Source organism: Schistocerca gregaria, chromosome 2 (assembly GCF_023897955.1).
Source record: "Schistocerca gregaria isolate iqSchGreg1 chromosome 2, iqSchGreg1.2, whole genome shotgun sequence".
Classification (NCBI taxonomy): domain Eukaryota; kingdom Metazoa; phylum Arthropoda; class Insecta; order Orthoptera; family Acrididae; genus Schistocerca; species Schistocerca gregaria.
Window position 1 is genome coordinate 48,610,008 of NC_064921.1, and position 26,763 is coordinate 48,636,770.

Consider the following 26,763-nt stretch of genomic DNA (forward strand, 5'->3'; position numbering starts at 1 on the left):
TAGTAGACAGGTGTACCTTTCTTTGGCTCTTCGGTGTAAAACAGGCGTATGCGTATCGCGCCCCTCGTCACGGAGTGCGTAGGAAGCTCCAGGCACGACAAGTCATGGCGCCGACGCTAGCGTACAATATTGAAGCTGATGGGTTTCTATCGATATAAAGTGCTTAAAGCAAAGTGGAACAATAGGCATATCGGACTAGAGCCACTTTTTCACATTCGTCTTCACTTCTGCATTCAAGCAGTTCAATACCAAACGCATCACTAATTACTTCTTGAAACGATGATATTGTTATGTCAATGTGATAAAACACAGGTCATCAACTTTACTGTAATTTAGGTTTGTATATACCGGGTGATCAAAAAGTCAGTATAAATTTGAAAACTGTACCTCTCTATCTACATTACTCCGTGATTTATTCAAACTGACACATGCTTGGAATGACATGGGGGTTTTATTATAACCAAAAAAATACAAAAGTTCAAAATATGTCCGACAGATGGCGCTTCATCGGATCAGAGTAGCAATAATTAACGTAACAAAGTAACACAAAGCAAAGATGGTGGACATATAGAGCATTTCCTGTAAGGAACATCATCATTCCTCAGCAATAGCTGTAGTCGAGGAATAATGTTGTGAACAGCACTGTAAAACATGTCCGGAGCTATGGTGAGACATTGGCGTCGGGGGATGTTGGCTTTCGGGTTACCTGAAGTCGCAAGTGTATCGTGATCGACCGACATCTCTAGGGATGCTGAAAGAGAATAATCGCACGGACTAATGTCTGGGGACCTGGGAGGCCAAGCAGGACGAAAGTAGCGTGGAATATCGCATTCATTTGCCTGGAAATGGAATGTACTAGATTTCGTTAAGGTTTTAGGTAATGTACTTAATGATAATCAACATAATTATTCAGGAAGCTTTAAACATTTATCACACAACTCTGAGACCGCCACAGGTCTATTTAGGCCACCGAATTCATATAGGTGTATTTGAAAAGAACTGCAAAATCCATATCTCGTGCAAAAGACTTATGTGAATAAAATTTTGAAATACGACTATAAAAATCAACACGGGTGACCTCATCCTGTTTGGAACTTTAAATGGTGTACTGATGACAAAATCAAAATTAGTGCAAATTGAAGACTTTCAAAATTCAACGAAAATTTCTAAACGTGATAGCTCATCGTACTTGCCTTTAAAAAAGAACAAGTATTGGGAACTGTCTTGAGTGCCTGCATTAGTTAATTTTCCCCGACCATAAATTTCGTGTAATTCTCGTAGAAAATACAGCACGCAGTTTACAGTACCCATAACGTGGTAGCTTCAGGAGTCACTGTACGCAGAATGAAGTGGAATGTGGATAGGACACTCATCTAACCACACTGGAAGCAGTGAATTGAGTCCAAGACTCCTGCGCTCTACACTTGAAGTATTGTGGATGACTGAAAAGGAAGGAAGAAGATTATGGTTTAACGTACCGCTGACGACGAGGACATGAGGAAGGAAGGATGAGCTCATATTCAGAAACGTTGGGTAAGGAAACAGGCTTCGTCCATCTCGAAAGGAACCGTCATGAAAGGGAATGATCGAAGTCCTTCTGAATATGAGGCCATTGTGTTACCACCGAACCATTTCCTTTTGTGGGTGACAAAATAACCAAGGGGCAGCAAGACAACAATTTCTGACATGAGGTCTTCGCTGGCGCGTGATCATCGCGGGAACTGATCGTGTTGATCACATGCTCTCTTCCCAGATCCGAGGGCTGCCGAATCTCAGACTGCTACACACGGGTCGAGCTGCGCTCATAGTAGTGTTCCCGATTCCCGCTAAACCAGACTGCCACCAGGTGGCTAGTGTTCAGTGGGTACGGCGACCTAAGAACCTGGTGCCATGTTCGAATATATAGACGTATTACCGCTGTTCGAAACTGATGTTACTTTTGGAGTCCACTGTCTTCACCAAATTTCAACACAAAATTTTACAATAAAAACACTTTCTAAAAGCAATCGATCAGTCATCAAAGAAATGAACTACACATAAATGCGAAGTCTAGTATTACTTCTGTAATGTCATTAGACGAGGTTTTTACAGAATTTGGAGCTGTGAAGACAGGGATATCACCTAAACGTATGGTAACAAAATGTTAAAATTACTGAGAATACAATGACTGGCCGATATTTAATGTACAAAATATTCACCGACCACAAGAAAAGACATTGGCGGCGCGAGCAGTCGATATTGCAAATGCGTCACTTGAAAGTCTGGAAGGAAATTACAGAAATGAGCAATGGAACGTAATTACCGATTTGTCTGATACCCATATGCTCTGACGAACCTTTTGATGTTTTTGAATGCCGTCTTTCTTAAAGGCTCTTGGTAAGAATTTGTTCATTCATTGAATGTTGATATACTGATCAGTATACACAGCATACCACGATATCAAGGATGGCCGGCGACTGACGGAGAGGTTCATGATGAGAACTAATGGAAGAGATAGTGGAATCCGCCAGAGAAATTCCTTCGTAAATTTACCACTCACCAAGGCTTTTCCCTGAACCGTATACTTTCCTATCTGCGTGCAGAAGAAGTAGCGAGTGGTCACCTGTTCAGAAGAGGCAAAATTAACATCCTAAAATTCGGAACCATTATAAACCCATGAGAGCATCTTTTCGCTTCACGTCTGGTAACGGTTGTTGGAGGACGGCAGTGACCGTCACCTACCACTCTGTTTTGGAATTCCGTACAGGGTACCACGTTCTCGGGCATCATCTCTCTTTTAATCTGTTAAAGAATGAAGGCTGTTGTTTATTAGTATTAGTCAACGAAATTACCCAGTACATTCGAAGACACATTCGCGGGTAGAATTTGGAAAATATAGGGTCACTACCATCCCCTTCTTCCTTAGTTTAAAGATTCACTGCCTTTACCTGAATCCGGTCTACTAATTCTGCAGCCCGTCAGGTAATTAAATTCCCCATGGGATGCACCACGTGCGACAGATGAAGTGTTTTACGCTTCTCGAATGATTCTCGTCGATATCGGTGTGAACTCCCGGTGAATGCTTTCTGTTCACAGTGGGCGATAGTGCATCTGCTAAATTGACGTTGGCATCCAGCCAGACAATCACCTGTATTTCCTTAAGATTCATGGATGCTGATTGTTTTTTTTGGTTATCAAACAAAAAACAGTCTTCTGACTGGTTTGATGCGGCCCACCACGAATTCCTCTCTTGTGCCAACTTCTTCCTCTCAGAGTAGGACCTGCAGCCTACGTCCTCAATTATTTGCTTGTTGTATTCCAGTCTGTCTTCGTCTACAGTTTTTCCTCCTCCACGGTTCACTCTAGTACCATCGAAGTCATTCCCGCATGTCTTAACATATGACCTATCATCCTGTACCTTCTCTTTGTGCGCAGAATCGGAGAGGAAATGAGTATGTGGAAAATGCTGATAACCTCCTCATTCCTTACCTTATCTGTCCACCTAATTTTCAATGTTATTCTGTAGCAACACATTTCAAATGCTTCGACTCTCTTCTTTTCCGTATTCCCACAGTCCAAGTTTCACTACAATACAATGCTCTATTCCAGATGTACGTTCTCAGAAATTTCTTCCTCAAATGAAGGCCTATGTTTAGCAATGGCAAAAACAGCGTTCCTAGCCAAGGAAGTCTCCCAGTATCAGTCTGCTTTTGATGTCCTCCTTGCTCCGTCCGTCATTAGTTATCTTACCGCCTAGGTAGCTGAAATCTTTAACTTCATCTAATTCGTGACCATCAGTCCTGATGTTAAGTTTCTCACTGTTCTCATTTCTGTTACTTCTCATTAAATCGAAGAAAGACGAAAGTACTCTCAATCCATATTCTGTACTCATTAGATGGTTCATTCCGTTCAGGAGATCATTTAATTCTTCTCAGGATAGCATTGATATCCTTTCACCTTGGAAATGAATTTTAATTCCGCTTCTGAACTTTCTTTTATCATTGCTTCTTCGATGTACAGATTGAACAGTAGTGGGGAAAGGCTACATCCCTGTGTTACATCCTTTTTAATTCGAGCACTTCGTTCTTGGTCGTCTACTCTTATTATTCCCGCTTGGCTCTTGGGTAATATACAGTATATACGCCTCTGTCCATAGCTTACCTCTATTTCTCTGAGAATTTCCAACAGCTTGCACCTTTTTATACTGTCGAAGGATTTGATTCTTCTTTAGTCTTGCTTCCATTATAAATCGCAACATCAGAACAGCCTCCCTCGTGCCTTTACCTTTTCTAAAACCAAACTAAATTAGCACATATGCATCCAAGTTGCTTATAAGAATAATACTCAATTTTCTTTTCCATTCTTTTGTATGAGCTGTTAAGCTGAGTGTGCGGTAATTGTCGCACTCAACTTTGTGTGTAGGATGTGTGTGTCATACCATCTGACTTTCGGAAAAGCATCATCCACCCTAGTCCGAAGACGGGCAAACATGAATAGACCTTCTGTTGCCACTTCCCCCAATGGTTTTAGAAATTCTGATGGAATGTTATCTATCCCTTCTGCCTTGTTTGATCTTAAGGTCTCCAAAGCTCTTTAAATTCTAATAATGGATTCCGTATCTCTTCTAAATCGACTCCTGTGTCTTCTTCTATCAGATCAGACAAATCTTCCCCCTCATAGAGGCTTTCAGTGTATCCTTTCCATCTATCCGCTTTCTCCTTTGCACTTAACAGTGGAGTTCCCGTTGCACTCTTAATGTTATCATCCCTGCTTTTAATGTAACCGAAGGGTATTTTTACTTTCCTGTATGCTGAGTCTGTCCTTCCGACAATCATTTCTTTTTCTATGTCTTCACATTTTCCCTGCAGCCATTTCCTCTTAGCTTCCTTGCGCTTCCTATTTGTTTCATTCCTCAGCAACTTGTATTTCTGTATCCTTGAGTCTCCTGGAACATTTTTGTACTTCCTCCTTCCATCGTTCAACTGAAATATTTCTTCTGTTAGCCATGGTTCCTTCGCAGTTACCTTCTTTGCACCTCTGTTTTTCTTTCCAACTTCTTTGATGGCCGTTTTTAGAGATGTACGTTCCTCTTCAACTGTACTGCCTACTGAGGTATTCCTTATTGCTGTATCCATAGCCTTAGAGAACATCAAGCGTATCTATTCATTCCTTAGTTCTTCTGTATCCTACTTCTTTGCGTATAGATTCTTCCTGACTAATGGCTTAAACTTCAGCCTACTCTTCATCATTGCTATATTGTGATCTGAGTCTACATCTGCTCCTGGGCACGCCTTACAATCCAGTATCTGAGTTGGGAATCTCTGTCTTATCGTAATGTAATCTAACTGAAATCGTCCTGTATCCGACTACACCACTTCCTCTTGTGATTCTTGAACAGAGTATTCGCAATTACTGGATGAAACTTGGGACAAGGATTGAGAGAGGAGAAAGACTAATTGATTTCTGTAACAAGCTCATATATTCCTGTAACCTTTTCTTCTATTCCTTCCCTTACAACTGCATACCAGTTTCCCATGACTATTAGATTTTCGTACTGTGATACCCTTTGAGTATCATCATATACTCTTCATCTTCAGATTGCGACGTCGGCATATATACCTGAACTATCTTTTTCTATGTTGGTTTGCTGTCGATTCTGATAAGAATAATCCTATCACTGAACTGGTCACAGTAACACTCTCTCAGCCCTCCCTTCATATTCATAACGAATCCTAGTCCCGTTATACCATTTTCTGCTGCTTTTGATATTATCCGATACTCATCTGACCAGAAATACTTTTCTTCTTTCCATTTTATTTCACTGACCCCTACTATATCTAGAGCGAGCCTTTGCATTTCCCTTTTCAGATTTTCTAGTTTGCCCTACCACGTTCAAGTTTCTGACATTCCACGCTCCCATTCGTAGAACGTTATCCTTTCGATGATTATTCGAACATTCTCTTATGGTCACCTCCCTCTCTGCAGTTCCCTCTCGGAGACCCGAATGGGCGGGTATTCCAGAATCTTTTTCCAATGGAGAGAATACCATCACTTTCCAATTACAGGCCACATATGCTGTGGATACTGATTACGTGTCTTTAATGTAGAGGTTTCCACTGCCTTCTGCATCCTCATGCCGTTGGTCACTGCTAAATCTACCGCCTTTAGGAGCAGTTTCCCACACCTATGACAAGAGAGTGCCCTGAACCTCTGTCTGCACATCCACCCTCTTTTCTTTTTTGTTTTGTTTTTTGTAATGGCACTTTGTTCGTTATTGGTCGTTGTATTTGTTGGGGACGGACTTCCCATGACGCTTGTTCATCGTTGATCCATTCACTCAGTTCTTTTATTCCACATGGTAGCTATCCCTCTGACCGAAGACGCTGGACTACCGTGATACCTAGACCACAGGTGCATCTTACTGCAGGCTAATAACTGTATCAGATCCGATCATCGCTCTCTTGGCCTAAAAAAATCGCCACTCTTGCTAAAACTGACTCGAGAGAAATTCTCCTGGAGCTAACTGTGCTCAAGATATGTCCCAACTTCGAACCTCTTCTCTTACAAATCTATCTGCCGACGGCAGGCTATCTACTAAATCACAGATTTCATGGTTATTGCTCAGCATACTACTGTGTTTAACATTCATCTCAGACTGGTATTCGAATTTCGTACTTTAATGTGGTTTCAACTGGTGTCTGAGGTGTTACCGACATTAAGACCAATTCGATGAGCTCCTCCTGTGATGCTCTGAATTTCCAAAGAATGCTCATTTCGAATGTCGTACACAAATTGTGTGAAATGAACATGCTGAATTATTTACAGAAGGTTAAAAAAATGAAGATTGTTTTCCAAACAAGGAAACCTCTAGCAATTTTCCTTCACAAGGAAGTGGACAGACAAATCATAATACTGCAGACGTGTCAGGCTCTTCTTTGTAGTGTACACATATGTACTAAAATTATCACCAAAAGGATAAAAATGCGTCTCATCAGCCAACGCAAGAGGTAGGCTTTACAAGTGGATGTACCCATTGGCAGACCAGCAACGAAGTTAGAGAGCGGACTCGTGAATATGAATATCATTGAAGATGAAGCTACAACCACCCAAGACAGACAGCAGCAATAATTTCTGGTAATTATTTGACACTTTTGTCCCATAACAGTACATTCATGATTTACGTAATGTACAAGTTTCTTGTATGAGTAAAAGGTCTTTGCAATTTATTCACTTCAGGAAACGTTTTGCTTTATGCATTACAGAATCATAAATGTGACATGCTGAGCATGAGCTAGACTAAATACAAGATGGAAGGCACATGAGTTTACGTCTGACGTCAGTCATCTTGTGGTTTGATCGACTCTACCAATGAACAAGGTGGTAAAATGATAGAATATTTACGATAACATTTGACGCAGGTGTTGAAATATTCTAAGGCTTACCCTAGATAGTGTTGGAAGCCGTACACGTAACTGTAAAGAAGTGTAGAAATGTGCAATCAAGGGTTCTTTTGTAGTAACGTTTCGTTTTTCTCTTTGGTTAGGCAAGGTAGCTAGCCCAGTGTACCTATTCTTTCGATTGGTGTAACATTTCATGTACCTGTGGCTTCTTTAATTCGTCAATGAAGGTGCAGAGACTTCTGTCATAAATGTGGCTGAATATTTCTACAAATCATCGGAACTCGCTTCTCGGGAGAATTTAGTGTTTTTCAAAGCTGTTTCCTGTGTCTTCGTATTAAGCTAAGTGAGGAGCAAAAGCTGCTTTAATTGAGTTGTTTAAACATATAGAGAGAACACAGGAAAGCACTCAGGTTAAAGCCCTACCAGTTTCGGCAGCACGAAATTTGCGGCAAACAGAACGGCTAACTTTATGAACACCCGGTTTATTGTGTGCTTAATCCATGTTTAGGTAATGAATTTTGTGTGTGTCTTTTTGCTATGTACGAATACACTAATATGGATTTTCTAATACTGAGCAGGATCGGAATTTGATAAGACACCTTACCAATGCTGACTTATTTTTCCTGTTTGTAGGAGGGGGGGGGGGGGAGGGGTGGTAATTGTGCTAAAGTGCGTTTTGTCTTTGATTTTATTTTGATTTTGCTGTTGCGAAGCTAATTGTTTTTCTCTTCAGTGATGTTTCCGAAAAGTATCCTCATCAGTCAAGGTGTTCTCGAACTATCATGGGCAAAACAGTGACATGAGTATTTATTGCCACTCTGGGAATGAAAGACATTACCCCAGTTGCCCTTAAGGACTAACGCGCTGGCCCAACCTGTGTCAGTGCTGCAGATACAATCAAGATTCACGAAGTTTTACAGATAGTAACAAAGCTATAATTGTCTTGTCAGACAGACTGCATTTCGCATAGATTATTTTCACCACTCTTACAAGTTTCCTCGTCCTTAAAAAGGGAGAACGGGGATGAAATACGTGTTAATGGAACGTTTGGAAGGAAGGAAAGACGATTGTAATTACCTCGATGTCAACAATACTTTAAACCCAAACGGGTCAGAAGCTAGAATTGTGCGAATTGTGTCAAGAATAGGATGGAAATCATCTGTGTCTTTAAAGGGATTTGCCTAGAGAAATTTAGGGAAATCACGGGAAAATTAAATCGAGATGACCGGACGAAGGTTTGAACCGTCGTCCTTCGGAATACGAGTCCAGTTTGCTAGCCAAGGCAACATCTCGCTAGGTGGCAACGTGTGTGAACAACTAATGTCTAGCTGTTGACATGCTACACATTTTGTCTGTGATGGAAATAAATTAAACTACGAAGTTCTTCCATTTGTGTTTTCAGCTTCCAGGTTCGAAAGCAGGCTAAAAATAGAAATTCAACAATATAAAAATAATGGCTGACCAACGTACCGAAAATCAAATATTGTTGTTGTTGTTGTTGTGGTCTTCAGTCCTGAGACTGGTTTGATGCAGCTCTCCATGCTACTGTACACTGTGCAAGCTGCTTTATCTCCCAATACCTACAGCAGCCTACATCCTTCTGAACCTGCTTAGTGTATTCATCTCTTTGTCCCCCTCTACGATTTTTACTCTCCAAGCTGCCCTCCAATACTAAACTGGTGATCCCTCGATGTCTCAGAACACGTCCTACCAACCGATCCCTTCTTCTAGTCACGTTGTGCGACAAGCTCCTCTTCTCCCTAATTCTATTGAACATCTCATTAGTTATGTGATCTACCTATGTAATCTTCAGCATTCTTCTGTAGCACCACATTTCGAAAGCTTCTATTCTCTTCTTGTCCAAACTATTTATTGTCCATGTTTCACTTCCATACATGGCTACACTCCATACAAATACTTTCAGAAACGACTTCCTGACATTTAAATCTATACTCGATGTTAACAAATTTTTCTTCTTCAGAAACGCTGAGGAATTAGATTAGAAAATGAGACGCTAAAAGTAGTAAAGGAGTTTTGCTATTTGGGGATCAAAATAACTGATGATGGTGGAAGTAGTGAGGATATAAAATGTAGACAGGCAATGGGAAGGAAAGCATCACCAACTCAATTTGACTACATTCCATTATCCTCGTTTTGCTTTTGTTGATGTTCATCTTACACCCTCCTTTCAAGACACTCTCCATTCCGTTCATCTGCTCTTCCAAGTCCTTCGCTGTCTCTGACAGAATTACAATTTCATCGGTGAACCTCAAAGTTTTTATTCCTTCTCCATGTATTTTAATACCTACTCCGAAATTTTCTTTTGTTTCCTTTACTGCTTGCTCAATATACAGATTGAACAACATCGGGGAGAGGCTACAACCCTGTCTCACTCCCTTCCCAACTACTGCTTCCCTTTCATACCACTCGACTCTTATGACTGCCATCTGCTTTCTGTATAAATTGTAAATAGTCTTTCGTTCCCTGAATTTTACCCCTGCCACCTTCAGAATTTGAACGAGAGTATTCCAATCAACGTTGTCAAAAGCTTTCTCTAAGTCTACAAATGCTAGAAACGTAGGTTTGTCTTTCCTTAATCTTTCTTCTAAGATAAGTCGTAAGGTCAGTATACCCTCACGTGTTCCAACATTTCTACGGAATAGAAATTGATCTTCCCCGAGGTTGGCTTCTACCAGTTTTTCCATTCGTCTGTAAAGAATTCGCGTTAGTATTTTGCAGCCGTGACTTGTGAAAATTACTGAACTATCAGTTTAATAACTGAGACAGGCGAAATACCCTCAGACTTCAAGAATAATATAATAATTCCAATCCCAAAGCAAGCAGATGTTGACACACATCTTGCTCACCAGATGGTAGAGTTTTGTCAGGATCGGCTCTCCCAAGGTTGTCTGTAGTTCTAATGGAATGTTGTCTACTCCGGGGTCCTTGTTCCGACTCAGGTCTTTCAGTGCTCTGTCGAGCTCTTCACACAGTATCGTATCTCCCATTTCATCTTCATCTACATTCTCTTCCATTTATGTACCACTGTCCTCAAGTACACCGCCCTTGTATAGACCCTCTATATACTCCTTCCGTCTTTCTGCTTTCCCTTCTTTGCTTAGAACTGGGTTTCCATCAAAGCTCTTTAAAGTTCTGCTATCTGCTTTGGAGAAAGGAGAACCACTTGCACGAATATAAACAACGAGCTTCACAGAACCAATTTATGCGACCTGTTGTATTCTAGGTCGTTGAAGACGATGACTGGATAGAGAGAAAAAAGTAGCAAAAGAGCAAAACTGGTGGTAGATGACGTTAGGAATATGGAGCAACGGCACTAATGCACACGGCTGTAAATATTTTGTGAGTGGAAACGTCCAGGACACTTATCAACACTGAATGCCAGATGGAGGACGAATTTTCATATGAAGCAGTTTAGTGACTCCCCTCACACAGATTATTACCAGTATAAAAATCGTGACAAACAAAGTTTCAAATGTTAGAAATGTACAAAATTTCTGTTTTAATCACTGTGTCACCTATCCTACATGTGATGTGTTATTTACCTCAACAGTTCTAAGATAATGAAAACACCACTCACGGATTAGAACTGAAGCGTGTTCCGATTTACCGGTTGCTGCGTACAAGGTATTGCAAGGGGGACGATCTATTATCGGGGGACACGTGACCACCATGTCGTCAAACACTCCAGCCGCTACCGTCAGTAAATCAGTCCTGGCAATGGCGCTGCTTCTTTATAAGAGAGGCTCTTTTGGCTTCACGAGGCTTGTTATGCCCTTGTTCCACGCCTCCCCACCTCAGAAAAAAGAATTCTGAGAAGCTACAAGAGAGAAAAAAAGTGGTTGAATGACCGTCTCAGAAGGAACCGGATTCTGTTTTTTTTTTTTTTTTTTTATCTCTGTGTGCTTCTTCACCGCTTTTCTCCTGCTGTTATGGGTCACATGACATCTTTGGGTGAAAATTTTACTCCGTTTTTTATTACAAAGATTTCAAAGGATAGCCAGCTGCACGGAGATGCTGAGTTACCTTGCCTGCTGTGGGAGATTTTATATATATATTCGTCTCTCCTGTCTGCCTTTGTCCCACTTCAATGGAGGTTGGCCATGTTACAACGGATTTGGCAGTGGTAGCTGCAGAGGGTGGCCGGATGCCCTTCCTGGCGCCACCCCAATTCTCACTCCCCCCCCCCACCCCCACCCCCCACCCCCGGGCGGAATCAGTGTACCCCATCTGTCTGCGTTTAGTGTAAGCCAAGAAATTTGAAAACGTTTGCACTATGTCTGTTAGTCAGGTAACAGAGGCGGAACGTGGGGACCAGCCTGGTATCCACCTAAGGGATGTGGAAAACCGCCTAAGAACTACATGCAGGCTGGCCAGCATACCGGCCCTCATCATTAATCCGCCAAGTGGTTTCGATCTGGGGCCGGCGCACCTACTTGAGGTCAGCGCATTAGTGCTCTCGAGTACCCTGGCGCGCTAATGTGAGTTTTGTGCCGATACATCCAGTTAGTTAGCAACAGTGGTACGTCATTCATCACCATCATCTTCGCTTACCCTCCATCCAACATCTGGTCGGGTTATCAATGGTTCTTCGCCTCTTTAGTCGGTCTTTCCACCATTCTTCTTCCACAATTTGGTTCCACAGCAGGTCTCCTCCTTAAGATGTATTCATAGAATGAAGATGAGTTTGTTTCCGGTTTTCCTCTTTTCCTCTTGTCCTCAGTCTTGACCTCCATCATTCTTCTTGGTATTCGTACCTCTCCCATCCCCTTCACATGCCCAAACCATTTTCATCTATTCTGTTCAATTTTCTCAGTCAACTTCTCCAGTCCAATGTCCTTCCTAACATCTTCATTTTTCACTCTGTCTCTCGTCATCTTACCATGAAATGAGATGGTACTATGTCATTAACGTTTGATTGCTTTCTTTATATGCAGCTAACTTCAGCGTAAAATGAAAATAGTCACATGAATGTTGCCATCGCATATGTTCGACGTCAACGTGCCATGACGACACACAGAGGGCAAGCGACGAGATTGGCGTTGCGGGGTATGTAAAGTGTCTCGGAGGACACGGAAAAAAATTTCAGTAGTTGTCGTGAGGTTGAAACGAACCGATTTATCTAACTGCCAAAACAGCATGATCACTGGTTTTCTTGCCAAGAGTGGAGGAATTTCCATCTACTTAGTAGGACCGTAACTATACCTCGCAGACAGGTGCGTGAAGAAAACACACAGATATCGGCAATTGATAATGGACGTGCAGTTCGACACAAAGAAGCCGGTCCGAGCAATCGACGAACCGCTGGATATCTGAATTGGGTCAATGCCACTATACAACGATGTTGGCAGGAATTGGCGAACCATGACCGAACGCAGCGTTAAGAAGGAAGCGGTCGACCTAGAGAGACAACAGAACGTGAGGGCCGAGCAATCGCCAGAGAGGCACTCAGCGCCCCGATCTCATCCACATAATAGATCCGACGCGCAACTGGTGCTTCAGCAACAAGAACCATTAATAGACGGCTCACAGAAAGGGCGCTGACCTCAGAGCGCCCCTTTTGCCGAATGCCATTGACCTTCACATCCAGCCCGTTTACAATCGTGTCAGGCACATTCGGTCTAAAATCTCATTGGCTGGACTATAATTGTCTTCCGTGACGAACTCAGCTTCCAGATAACTCCAGAAGAACAGCGACGACGTTTTCTGCAGACGCCTTGGACAGTGGAAAAACGTTGTTTGGAGTGACAATACTCAAAACGGTTCACATTATGTACCGTGTTTTATGGGCAGGACCCTCCAAACAGCTAGAGACTTTTACGATCTAACGCGCCGACTGGACAGAATTTGGCACTATATCCCTCAGGATGACATCCAGCAACTCACATAATCAATATCAAGCTGAATAAGTGCTTGCATAAGAGAAGAGGTCGATCAATGCTTTAATAAGTTGCTCAGTTTGATTCAAGAGAGAGCTTCACAGTCATCCAGTTTTGTGAAACTATAATCATTTGTTTGTCAATAATGGCATATAACCTCTACCAATTTCCGTCTCAAACGACGCACCAGAAAGGAATTATCCGATTCTTTCCCTTGTCTTACAGTATATTGCAGAAAATTGGAGTCCGAATAGGGCTGATCATATAAAATTCTGCATCAGACATATTGACACCCGCCTTGGCAGATGTACTGTGGGTGTACAGTAAGTGGCTACCCTTAGGGCTGCCCACATTTTTAGTGCCAGCTGAAAGGAACAGATTTAAGCAGTCTATCATTACGATTTAATAGTGAAACAGATATACTACTTTTCTGGTCTCTCATTAATTCACCACTAGTAACTACAACACACCTACAGTATGCTCCAACTACACACCGAAACGAGACAACACATTTACTGATTCATTCTCAATCTCAATAGGTCACTGACTTCATCACACGAATTAAGAATTCTCCGCTATTGTTTATAACAACGTATTTTACATGAAAACTCATTTAACATCTCTAAATAAGTACTCAATAAACTGGTAAACCCGCTATGTAAACACGAGCTCAGTGAAGTTCTAGAAAGGTATAGTCTGTAATTGAAAAGTTAGCAGCGCAAGTGGTGGACGAAGTCGCGTATCCCATGATGAGTAAGAGGCAGTTTCCCCTTCAGAATTGTAGTAGGGTGTGGAAAAATTTATATGGATTCTATCCATGCACTTCCCTTGCGTTGGATTTTTAGTAATTCATATCTCTGTTTATTTTATGTACTGTTAATGCACTCTGTGGAAAATAATCCCAGGCATGTCCGCACACTTCGTGACCAGTCATTCAAAAGACGAGTTACGGAAGGATCGGAATAACTTTGTGAAACACCCTGTAATTGTTTTTTGTGACGCACTACCGTACACAGAGTGGGAAACTGGCCGTTCGCTCTTCATTTTGAAGACCTATCAAAGAGTGAACTGCATTACGATAATTTGGTGAGCTAACCTCCGTCACACTTCTAACCTTTACCCACGTCTTTCTACACTATTACACTTTCAGCACACAATTTATGCCTGTATTAAGTGTGTAAAACATCTAAAAAGTGTAGTAAAACTCCAGTAACTTTTCTTAACCCACTTCATTTAAAAATAAACATCAATTTGATACCATTAAAGTACTGTTTTTAATAACCTGCACTTTTTCATCCCCTGCAGCAAGGACACTATATGTCCTGTAGAAACAATGATTAGGATTTTTTTTGTAGGATATTTAATGCAGTTTAATTTTGTACCAGGAAACGTTTTCGCTAGAAGCCGCGGTGTTAGAGATATCCAAGGAAAACCTTTAACATTCTAAGTATCCTAACCGGCGGGTTTGACCGTTGGAGTAGGAGGATGTGTAAAGGCAACTGTTTTTCACGACTATCGCCCCAACCACTGTCGAAAAATTTTCGACCATACGAATTTTTTCCCCTGTCGAAATTTCTTGATCTTGGTTGACTGGGCTATGAAATTAGGTGGCGCCTTGTCTGTTGCTGTCCACGAGAACAAGTCTACATCTTGAGGCGGCACTGAAGCCTCATAAGAAAAGGAGGGACAGTGTCTAACGTCGTTTACTGAAAACTATCTGTGAATCGTGACGCTGCGAGAACATCTTTAAGCCGACACGCAGTGGCCTAGTGATGATAAAACACGAATTTCTTTTACTACAAGAGACGTGTTGGAAACGGAAGATAAGCGCTGTTAACGTTTGACTGTAATGTCACCTCTCTCCCACAACTTTTTAATGAATACATTGTGTGAAGTCGCTAATGTTTAATTTTGCGCAGGTGCCACTTATACCAGATAGGCAAGAATAACACCAAAAGCTATGGTCATCTTTGTTAATTACTATAAATAGTTCGACACCGTTAATAGTTAAACTGAAAATAATCATTCGTCTGAAATGCATGAATTTACTGCAGATATAATGAGATTGTACATTATTAGAGAGCTCTTCCGCTACAAAGGTACTACAGGAATTAAGGCAGTTTGTTTAAATTTGCAGACTGCCTGTTAAGTTCGAAATTTCTTTTGAAGTCTTTCCTTTGTTAGCCATAGTTAAGCGTAATTTTAAGGCATAATATATAATTCCTACAATTATTGCAGTGCAGCGACGCATGTTTGATTATATTTCTTATCCAAAAAGTTCAGTGTATTCTGGCTATTATCTGAACTAGCTACGGTTCTTATTTTTAAACTGTTTTGACAGAAGTCATGAGATACCTCCTAATATCGTGACGGACGTAGTTCCAACAACTTGCTGAGTCAATGCCATGTCGAGTTGCTGAAGTCCCCTGCAAAAACAGTCAGCCATGTTGCTTCTATAGCCGTTCATAAATGCGAAAAGTGTTGCCGGTGCAGGACTTTGATGGGACAGAATCGAGGTCAGTTCGTGCACAAAGTTCGATGACATTCATGTCGGGCAATCTGGGTGGCCAAAATAACCGTTTGAATTGTCTACAATGTTCTTCAAACCAATAGCGTACAGTTGTAACCCAATGGCATGGCGCACTGTCACCCATTAAATTCCGTAGCAGGTAGCCGAACATAGCCAGTTCCAGGCAATGACCGGTTCAGTTGGAAAATGGTTCAAATGGCTCTGAGCACTATGGGACTCAACTGCTGTGGTCATCAGTCCCCTAGAACTTAGAACTACTTAAACCTAACTAACCTAAAGACATCACACACATCCATGCCCAAGGCAGGATTCGAACCTGCGACCGTAGCAGTCGCACGGTTCCGGACTGCGCGCCTAGAACCGCGAGACCACCGCGGCCGGCGGTTCAGTTGGACCAGAACACCCAGTTTATTACAGGCAAACACAACCAACACCATTATGGAGTCACTACCAGCTTGTCTTGTTGACAACTTGGATCCATGGCTACGTAAGCTCTGTGCCACACTCTAACCCAACGAGTAGCTTTTGTCAACTGAAACCGGGATTCTTCTGACAAGGTCTAAGTGTTCAACCAATATTGTCGCGAGCCTAGGAGAGGCACGGCAGGCGATGTCATAGTGTCAACAAAGGCACTCCCGTTGATCGTCTGCTACCCTAGGCCATTAACGCCAAATTTCGCAGTACTGACCTAACGGATACGTTCGTCATACGTTCCACATTGGAGTCAACGACTCAGCACTGAAAACTCTACGGTTATCTCACGCAGTGTTGATGGCTGTTAGAGCAGTGGCGTTTGAGTAAAGGGGGGTAGGACGTCAGACGGGCCGAATTGGAGTAGAAGAGGCACCACAGTACATTTTAATTCCCACTGTCTACACTTTTACAAAATAAATTCATAAAAATTTGGCAGCATGACGAGGAAGGATTCAGGATTCACATTCATAGCAGTAGAAGTTCAAAAACGTAACAAAGTAAATTTTTTGTTACATGTGCGATTTCATCATTTTCTCACTTATTCTTGGCTGCATTTGATGCTATAGGTACACTTTTCTCCATAAGTAAGAGAGTTTCATGCACCTCTAAGTATTGTTTGTATGATGCGCAAAATTCATGGAAGAATCTCTCTTACTTGTGAAGTTTCGTTATTTTTTCCACTTTCTCTTGGCTGCATTTGTTGCTATAGGTACACTTTTCTCCATATCTACAAAAAAATTGTTTTATCATGTTCTTACGATTCCCACTCATAAAAATTTGTCAGCATGACCAGGAAGGAATCGAACTTACACTGCTATGAGTTTATACCTTTACAAATAGACAGCGGAATTAAAATGTCCTGTGGTGCCTCTCGTGCTCCAAGTCGGCCCGTTTGACGTCCTACCCCCATTAAGTCAAGTCGTCGGGCTCTGTGTTGTTAGTCGTAAGAGATAATGCCTGAAATGTGGTATTCTCAACATTCTCTTGAGACCGTGGATCCCAGAATACTGAATCCCCAAACGATTTCCGAAATGAAATGTCCCATGTGTGTGACTCCAACTAATATTCCACATTCAATGTGTAAATTCCTATAGTGCGGCCATAATCACGTCGCAAACATTTTCGTATAAATCACATGCGTAAAGATGATAGATGTGCCAATACACTGCCCTCTACCAAGCGAGGTGGCGCAGTGGTTAGCACACTGGACTCGCATTCGGGAGGACGACGGTTCAATCCCGTCTCCGGCCGTCCTGATTTAGGTTTTCCGTGATTTCCCTAAATCGTTCCAGGCAAATGCCGGGATGGTTCCTTTGAAAGGGCAAGGCCGATTTCCTTCCCAATCCTTCCCCAACTCGAGCTTGCGCTCCGTCTCTAATGACCTCGTTGTCGACGGGACGTTAATGTGAGAGAGGGCAGTGTTGTTGTTGTGGTGGTGGTGGTGGTGGTGGTGGTGGTGGTGGTGGTGGTGGTGGTGGTGGTGGTTACTGTTTGTGTACGCCATACACCCGATACCTGTTTGAGTGCATATCGCTATCCAATTACTGTCACCTCAGTGTATTACTACTTTATCACACAACAGTACACAAAAACACTAACATTATCCGCTCAAAAATTACAAAATTTGATTCCTTTGTTTTATGTGTTTTTCTCTACGTTAAACATTCATCCTAAAAGTGCAATTTATACACAAGTCTTTGCAGTGCTTATACTCTTAATTACTCAGAGTGCAGCAGTATCGTAGGAATGAGAAGTAGAAGAGAGACGTAAAATACCGAAACACATTCACTTCGACATTCACACCAGCAAAATCACATTGCATTGATATTTGTATTCATATTTGATCATAAATAATTAGAAAAATGTAATCTAAGCAAGCAGACCACCTTGCCTCAGTGGTAACACCGGTTCCCGTAGGATCTCCGCAGTTAAGCGCTGCCGGGCATGGCTAGCAGTTGGATGGGTGACCGTTCGATCAGCGGAGCGCTGTTGGCAAGCGGGGTGCACTCAGCCCTTGTGAGGTCAATTGAGGAGCTGGTCACGAAAACTGACTTCTCAAACAAGCAGAGACGCTACAATGGCGGAGGAAGGAACGGCGTGCTGACCGCATACCTTTCCAAATCAGTATTCAGTGACGCCTGTTGAAGAGGATGATATGGCTGTCGGTCGTTTCCTTTGTGTTTTTATTAGCCTGTACGGACGGAGAGCAGTAAAAATCTACATTAAGTACAACTTAGCGGCATAGAAAAAAATTATTGTAATTCCTCTGTCCTACGTATATTTTTGAATTCATGTGGTTAAATACTGACTACACAATAGTTCACAATTCTTATTATAATTCTCAATAATAGAAAAGTCTAGGTGAAAATACTGCATACAGATAAAAACACGGCGAAATTTCATTTAAAGCACTATATTTTCTTAGTTGTGTATACTAATTATGAAGTTGCTGAGCGGTCAGTGCAAAAACTGAAACTAAGGTACATCTGTTCTTCAGGATGTTACCACATTTGTGGACACGTAGAAAAAAGTTCCCGGCGCCTCCACATTCGTTTACGCGCAAATCGACACTTGCTTAACCACACTGCATCACCTCGAGTAACAGTAGTATTAACTTGGAAACATTTCTAAATAGGCAATATACACACGCAGACGGCCCTGTTCCTCTCTCTATCACACGTCTACCTTCCTACTTCTACATGGCCAACATTTCGTCACTCGCAACAAAGGGTTATGTCAAAAGTGCTACGATATCGTTTTGAGCAGCAGTTAAGTAACTGTTGTTTACCAAGGTTTTCCAATATAAAGCTGTAATTGGGTTGTTATCTTACAAAAAATTAAACATTTACCATAAAGTATATCTTACTCACATCTTAGGTTAGTTAGGTCATCAGTCTCCTAGAACTTAGAACTACTTAAACCTAAGGACATGACACACATCCATGCCCAAGGCAGGATTCGAGTCTGCGACAGTAGCGGTCGCGCGGTTCCAGACTGTAGTGCCTAGGACCGCTCGGCCACACCGGCCGGCCATTGTTTCTCACAGTTCTTTACCAGTATTAAAAGATAAACTAAAATACCTCTCGAACTTCGCACTGTTTAATTTGTTCTAAATCTGAATCATAGGAAATGCCTGTATCACACAGGGTATTTTATTTATGATTTCTGAACTTTCCATTATTATTTAATATTTATTATTGTTATTTGATTGATTATGTACGCATTTATGATTGCAATGGTGATGAGAAGGGGTGAAGGACATGAAAATCCTGTTCTGCACACACTTAGCTCTGCAATGTAGGCTTTGGATACTAAAAATTACTATCTGATGCTTTACTCAAAACGGTTTTCCAGTTGCCTGTTTATTTTCGCAACATGCCGCCACGCACTTCACACATTCGGTATACGTCTACTGCACTCAGGGCCTGTTTAACACCCGATAACACCCGAGCGATACAAGCCTGCGCTTGGAGCGCATAGCTGAGAGGGGCGCCAGAGGGTTTCATTTATTTTTTTAAATAAAAAGGCACCAGAGGCTCCTGTATTGGAGTACAGGGCGTACTGCAATTAGCAGCAGCTGCTTGGGGCAAGAAGCTGATAGGAGCACCCAAGTGCACGATTTGTATTCGGTGCTGAAACAGCAGCAAAAATTGTGACGGTGAAAGTGCAAGAGATCAAAGGGAGAGGGAGTGACGTTGTGAAATAAGTCGCTTGGGTGGAAAAAATGTTCTACAATCGGTCTTGTACGTGGCCTGTACTTAACTGTTATAACAAGGCCGCAAAGCTTCGATAGCCACACAGTGGTACACTGAGATTCCTCGTTCGAAAGACCAGTGGGTGCCTTCTATGTATTGGTGCCTGTCACCAGCATTTTAATGTCCTATGGCAATAAAGCGATTCATTTATTTGCCTTTCTACGTTTAGTCCTGTGGTTTACGTCCCACTGCGCTCCTCTTGAGCAGCCTGTGGACTACCTTAGAATCTAATTATAAAATTCCGCTCGATACTCACCGGCGTGTTCCTCCATAAGAAGTGGAGGCACTGCGGGCTCACTTAAAACTTTCCCCTCCTATACATTATCTCCCAGCAGCCGGCGGCCATCGAAGTGAGCTGGCGGCGGCCCCAGCTGACGTTCGCAGAACTTTGGAGGCAGCTCAGCAGGCGTCCGTGCTCGTTGCTCGTTTGCCGCCGGTAATCTGCAACTCAGCGAAATGAGAAATTGTAAATAGCTCAATCCTTCCTCTTTGAAATGATCCTAACAGTTCACCGCATTCACCTCGGAATAATTTTTGTTGCTTCGGGCTTTAAGGACCAGTTTATAATTTGCGCTTAAACTTTTTTCTTTGTCGTTTCATGCAGCTTTTGATTGCCTTCGCTTAAATATTGTGGCCTATATCCGACTTCTGGCGATATTTGTTTCTGCTTTTAACCCACTGACAGTGGTGTCACAGAAAATTTGATTAATATGTCCCTTGTTTACTATATTTTCCTTTACCGGAGCTGTTTCAACACCTACTTAATGTTATTCCTACAGCCGTAAGTAAGGAATAATGCGTATGTGTCTTCTTTCCCAGAGCTACATCCCGGGAAAGACCTAGGTCTTGCCGATCACCTGTCGCCCCCAATCCTCTCTCGACTTCGCCAGCCTTCTGTACTTCGGTATTCCTAAACGTTCTCAGATCTCTCTCTACATCATCCAACCATCCCAAAATTTTCTCCTCACTGAGCAGCTACACTCTCACTTTTTCAGTTAGCACCTTCTTTGGCACTCGCTGTTCTTCCATTGTCTGCATATGCCCTAACCACCGTAACCTTCGTGCCTTTATAAATGTTCGCCAGTCACCATTGATGTAGAGTTCATGCAGCTCTGCATTGGTCCTAATTCTCTAAGCACCATTTTCAGGCAGCGCCCCACATATCTTGCTCAACACTTTATAAGGATTGCAGTTTGCCATGAGAATGCAAACAGTTGTCTTTCGTGTTTTTCGGGATAGTAAAAAGCTAGCTGGATTTCACTGTGCACGCATTCACTGGTACTTTTAACAGTTCCATTCCCTCTACTGCCACGTGGACCAACCTCCGACGGCTCTCTGTTGAATGGATCTTGCTGCCAATTTCCGGCATGACAGTAGTAGACGATGCCATAGTGCAATCTATTGCTATCTCCAACACACTGGGTCGCCATTTTGCGGAGATTTCGAGCTGCTCCAACTATCACTCTGCCTTCCTCCATCGGAAACGCGTGAGAGGCTCGGGTGATACCTTTCTCCTGTCACAATCGTGAGTGATACAATGCCACCCTTACTATGAAGGCGGTAGATCATGCTCTCTGCTCATCCCGATCCTCCACCCAACGGCCAGACGACATTGACATTCAGATCTTGCAGCACCCTTCTCTTGGGGGCAAGCACTTTCTACTTCATACGTGCAGCATCTCGGAAGAGGTTACGTTTCTCAGACGCTAGCGTAAAACTACTATCATACCCATATCTAAGCCCAGTAAGGACAAACAACTTCCTTCTAGCTACCGCCCCATTTCTCTCACCAGCTGTGTTTGCAAGGTGATTGTGCAGCGTTTAGTACATTGAACGTGAGTCAGCATACCAGCTGGGCATGAATCACGAGTCCCACAATGTGGATATCGAGCGCGCCGTTCTGCAGTCGATCATCTCGTCAATTTGTCCTCCCATGTCGTGAATGGTTTTCTTAGAAAAACTCGCCACACTTTGGGATTTTCGATTTGTAGAAGAAATACAACACCTGGTGGAGGACTGGTAACCACTGTACACTGTACACGTGGGGGCTTCCATGGCCGCATTCCCTGTCACCTTCGGGAATTTTTAAAAAATCGAGTGTTAAAGTTACTTGTGGGTTCTGCCTTGTCAGAGACCTTTATCCATGAAAACCGTGTGCCTCAAGGCTCGGTCTTGAATGTCGTCCTCTTTGCTCTCGCCATTAACCCTATAATAGCCTGCCTCTCCAGCTCCCTTCCCGTTGACGATTTTGCTATCTCTCGCAGTTCCCCACGGACATGACGATCGCGACATCGCTGAAGACGCCGCGCAATGAGACTTCACTCAGAGCATAGACAAGGCTTTCTATGAATTTCTGGCGGCGGAATTTGTTTCTGCCACGGACTTTACATCTTGGACCTGTTGCTCTTCCGTTCCTCGAAACTACGAAATTCCTGGGGCTCATGCACGATAGGAAGCTTCCTTTGTCCTCTCACATGTCTTACCTGGCAGCCCGCTGAACGTGGACTCTCAGTGTCCTGTGTGTCCCCAGTGGTACGTCCTGGGGAGCCGATCGAACCACCCGACTCCATTTCTACTAGTCCCTTGTCTGTTCGAAACTAGACTATGCATGTTTCGTTTATGCATCTGCACGTCCGTTCTCCTTATGCTGTCTTAATACTATCCACCATCGTGGCATCCATTTGGCAACTTTATCCTTTTACACTAGCCCAGTTGAGAGTCTGCATGCAGAAGCAGCCGAACTAGCGCTGTCCTACCGCCATAACTTTCTCCTCAGCAGATACGCATGCAGTTTATCTCCCATGCGTGACCACCCATCCTGTCCCTCCTTTTTCGATGACTCGCTGCGATGAGTTCTCTTTCGGCCCTTCCTTCGGCAGATTGACTTCAAGCTACCTGCAACCTTCCCGATTGTTGTGAACCCTTTACCACCTTGCCTTCGTGCAGCGGCCCGTATTCACCTTGGCCTTCATTCGCTTCCTAAGGACACTACTCCATTCTCGCTCTTTCGCCTTCAGTTCCACGGCCTTCACACGGAACTTTGCCCAGTATTTACAGCAATCAGTGTACACAAAGGTACTATCGCAGTGTTTTGGAGGCCGATACCGATAAACGTCGGCGCCTATGTCAAAGGCACATCCTACACAACGGTCAGTCCGACAGCAAAGCTCCTCACCCTATACCAGGCCACCCCATACATCCGTGGACACAGTGCCCTTTAGAGTCCTTGTGTGCTGTACACCATCCATCCTTTAGTCCAACGAGTCCAGGAAAGCTGTCACTTGCTCACTCTTTATGGAGCCACTGTGATGTTTATGTGGGTTCCTGGTCACTTCGGTCTTACAGGGAACGAGGCTGTTGATGGTGCTGCCGAGACTGCAGCCCTCGTACCTCAGCCCGCTGGTTCTTCCATTCCCTCCGATGGTGTGTTGCCGTATGTCAGCAGGTGGTGTCACCTTGGCATCACTACTGGTCCTCCCTTCAAGGGAGCTCTGGGTTATTAAGCCTCTCTGAGAGGCTTGGACGGCCTCTTCTTCTTCCTCACCCCGTGAGGAGACCATTTTAAAGAGATCTCTTATTGGGCACTGTCTTTTTAGCCATCGCCACTTTTTAAGTGATGCTCCTCCACCACTTTGTGCCCAATCTTAGACGGCAAACACAAACGAGAACGCAAGTAGGTAAAACAGAAAGCATTCCGTCAGGGAATGACAGACCGTCAGAATTATCGGCCGTTTTAGGGAAAGACGCGCGGACTGTCGACCATGATTTACTTTTTATCCGTCGTAACAATATGGCGAAGGACATTTAATTTTTAGTTCTGGAACTCCGTTTCTCTATGCCGTGTCTTACAGCCCTTTTTCCACGTCCCTATTTTTAACTGTCTTCTCTTCCGTATATTGGGATTAAGGAGTAGTCGTTTTTAAGTCATCTCTTTGTAGAACACGAAGACAGTTTTGACAAGGGTGCGTATGACTCTAGCAGTTTTTGAGCCCTAAAACAATCCGAATGGCTGCTTTGCATTCATTACCTGTATTGCACGAAGCACTCCACGTCTTTTTTTTGATCAGGGAATGTAGAATTTTTGTGAAGGACCCAGAAAACACGGTCGGACGTCAATGTAGTTTCCTAAACGTACACAGTCGTTGGTGGGTATGTAAATGTCTAGAGTAATGCAATAATATGCGACAGGCAGAACGTCTACCAGAGCGCAAGTGCTCCTCGTGTTTACTGTTGTTACTATGCCTCGTACTTCAAGTAAAAAGCGTGAACAGGTGTAATATTTTCTGTGATCACTGTGGCGACCCGTATTCCTGTGTGGCAACTTTATAAATACCTGACAGACCATAACCAGGTCCATTTCAAACGCTGTGTTTCACCATCTGGTCAAATAATTCAATATCCTGATTCCCTGGTGTCCAGCATCGGCTACTGTCGCTTACGTACGCCCCAAAAATGAGAGCTCAGAAATATACAGTTCATGGAGACTCGTGCCATGTGTTGACATTTTTCAGCAAGACAATGTTTGTCATCACGAGAGGTAATATATGAGAGTGTGACTACGGTCGCAGGTTCGGATGCTGCCTAGGGCATGGATGTGTGTGATGTCCTTAGAACTACTTAAACCTAACTAACTAACCTAAGTTCTAGGGGACTGATGAGCACAGCAGTTGAGTCCCATAGTGCTCAGAGCCATTTGAACTTTTTTTTTTATTTTATGTGCGATATTGGGGTACTCCGGTGACCAGCGAGGTCCAGAGATCTCTCCTCTATAAAACACGTTTTGGACAACTCGGACGTCAATTCCCGCCCAATGCCAGTATCTGGCTGCGGAGGTTGTCATAAGGCCGTTGTATCCTCTTCTGAGTCAGCCTGGCCCACCACTCTTGCAACTGGTCCAAAATACACCAAACTGTGCTCGCATCGAAACCAGCGGATCAGCACTGATAAGTGGGTTCATACTGTTAAGTGCTTTGTAAATTTGAGTAGTTTTTGTAATTTCTGATACGAGGGCTGAATGGAAAATAATGCCTCCATTTCGTTAACTGCATTTGGATGGAAATATTTTAATAAATCAAAGGCTGAATATTAGAAATAATCCGTACAATGTAATCTTTAATTACCCTTTTCCATGTAATCACGAGCCTACAGGACACATTTCTACCAACGAGGAACAAGTTTTCTGAAGCCGTCACGGAAGAAGTCGACACTCTCTTTCCGCAACCAGACTTTCTTAGTTCTTTCAACGTCTTCATCCGAAACATAATGATGTCCCCGCAGATAGTCTTTCATTATTGGGAACAGATGGAAGTCTGACGGTGCAAAATCTGGACTGTATGGAGGATGCTGTACGGTGGTGAGATTCAGTCTTTGAAGTTCTGCTGTGGTGGCACGTGAAGTGTGTGGTTTGGCATTGTCATGCAGCAGGAAAACATTTCCCTTTTCCTTTCGGACCCAACGACGCACAATACTCACATTAACACAATCACCATAAACTGCATTCATTCTCTGATGGATCTCCTTTCTGGTAAGACCTTCTGCTGTCAATAATTCAACGATTGTACATTGCTTAAGTCGCTTTGGCAACACAACGGTTCAATGCTAAGTATGGAACCCTGCGCAGAAGGTCAGTCACAGTGTAAAGGCATCCCGCCAACTGGAGCTATAGAGAAGAGGCTACTGAACAAACTAGTACCTGGGGCATACCAACGCTACCGATTGTTTAAGAGTTTCGTATTACGTGAGTTCTGGAAAGTACCGCCTCCTCCTTCATACTTTCTCAGCCCACGAAATTACAGTCCTCCTCTTTGGCCGCTTCACTTCTGTGGTCGGGCAGTCTGATTCAGCATCGTGACACTCTTACTGGATTTTGTTTTTGAAGCGACCATTAAAGTATTCAAAAACCACGCTCCCTCCCGATTTCAGAAATTCTTCTACATAAATTTCATTTCAATATGAGCAACATCTGACAGTTGCATCAGTGATCCAATAATGATTATGGACTACGATAAGGCGTTTCATCTAAACAGTGGCTTAAAAACATATCGGCAGCCAACAGGTATCAGAAAGCGCAACAAGACTAGTATTATCTTCATAGGTTCCCTCAGAACAAAAATTTACACAGTATGAAAGGCTGTACTTCAGTTCCAAGTCTTTTTTTTTATCATGTTCTCTGCAGAAACTTAGATTGGAATCAAGAGTAACGACATATAGCAAAATGGCGACGCAGGTACTTCTATATTACATCTGATGCCCTCCAACTGCATACTTTTACGGTTATAGTAAGTTGTAACATACTATAACAGTGTTACCATTTTGTGCCGCTTCCCCGTTGCATCGATAACGAAGTAAAAACCAGGATAATTTTGTTTCTTTTTATTAATCAAGCCTTTGAAATTTTCAAAACAGCTTAATTACATTTTTTTACTGTGGAAATGTAACTAGCATCGAACCAAACCAAAGTAAAATAACGAAAACCTGTATCGACAGTGCAAGCTTCCTTTATTTAGGAATGCAGGGTCCGAATATCCTTGGACTAAGCACTATTACATTACTCAAGAGATTGCGTATTGCCCACTACTAGGAAATAATGACATCGTAATCCACGAAAATGAGGATATTCGGCAAGTTCTCTGAACCCGATAGCAGTGTACGTGCTAGATAAACCTAAACTTTGTTCGCCATCTCTCTGAACGATTCTCATGGCATTAGTAATCTTCTCCTCATCCCAA

The 26,763-nt window shown here is 42.9% G+C and overlaps 1 long non-coding RNA gene across 1 annotated transcript in view; it reads right to left on the reverse strand.

The window, feature by feature from the left end:
• The window catches only part of LOC126336287 (uncharacterized), a 176,246-nt gene that overhangs the window by 19,453 nt on the left and 130,030 nt on the right, over window positions 1–26,763 (reverse strand). Inside the window, exon 2 of the long non-coding RNA XR_007564941.1 lies at window positions 20,292–20,476. This is a non-coding gene — a long non-coding RNA (uncharacterized LOC126336287). The remainder of the gene's footprint in view (window positions 1–20,291; window positions 20,477–26,763) is intronic.